This window comes from Austrofundulus limnaeus, unplaced genomic scaffold (genome assembly GCF_001266775.1).
Source record: "Austrofundulus limnaeus strain Quisiro unplaced genomic scaffold, Austrofundulus_limnaeus-1.0 Scaffold2854, whole genome shotgun sequence".
NCBI classification, from domain to species: Eukaryota; Metazoa; Chordata; class Actinopteri; order Cyprinodontiformes; family Rivulidae; genus Austrofundulus; species Austrofundulus limnaeus.
In genome coordinates, this window is record NW_013955256.1 from 12,412 (window position 1) to 13,450 (window position 1,039).

A 1,039-nucleotide genomic window follows, 5' to 3' on the forward strand; every position below is an offset into this window, starting at 1 on the left:
TCAAAACACAGCTTACGGCAGGGCGGGGGAAATGACCAGGCCCTGGCCAAAGGCCCCCACCCAGCCGCCCCTGCTAGGAGGAGGCGCTGCGTGGCCGAACACAGCAGTGGCCAAAATGCGCTCCATTAAGTATTAGTGATTAGTAAAAATGATTCACAGACAGACAAACTTTTATCAGTTCTTGATTTAACCTTTGAATCACGTTGGTCCCCGGGAAAACCAACTTATAAAGACATCACACCCGCAGACACATGTTCCCCGCTGCCAGCGCCATCTTTGTTTTTGTCGAAGCCTGGTCTCGAAATGAAAAGCCTGTCTGGTCACATTCTGCGGCTGAAAACTCGGGCACCTCTGCCCTACTTATGGACATTCTAAAACGATAWGTCGGAACCGCGGTCACGGTGAAAGACCCCTAGCCTACATAATGTCTCCCCAAATGAGAAACAAGACGGCAGCAATTAACATGTATTAACCTGCCTGTACTCACCATGGATAAACCAGCTGTCATCCAGGCTACATAAAAACCAGAAAGCTAAGCTCTTTGCTTTTAAACTCGGTGTGGAATGAATCATTCCCACACCTACACTCAGCTAGTGTCATTACAGCCCCAGAAAGACCAGATCAGCGTCTAAAATTTATAATTTCAATGTGTGCGGCCTGAAATATTAGCCATAGCTGTTTAGCATAATGTGCTAATGAAAACGTTAGCTCACCCGTTGTGGCAGAACCATAGTTTTAGCGCACTCCGACGCTAAACAAGGGCTGAGTGAAGGACATTTTGTCCACATCACTGTCAACTCGTGCCTTTCAAAACACTACTCACAAACTTCCTTAAAATGGAAATCCGTCGGCCGCCTTTTTATCTGACTTTCTTAGCCTACCCTGTTTTCACTGAAACATCAAAATGGAAAATCCAATTTTCCCTCAGCAGTTAGCCTGAGCTAACTGCCTACTCCAGCCAGGTTCAAACTAATCCTCTCCTGGCTAGCTCAAAACAGTAAAGTCAAACCTCCCTGTTTTAAACACTCGGCCTGGAATA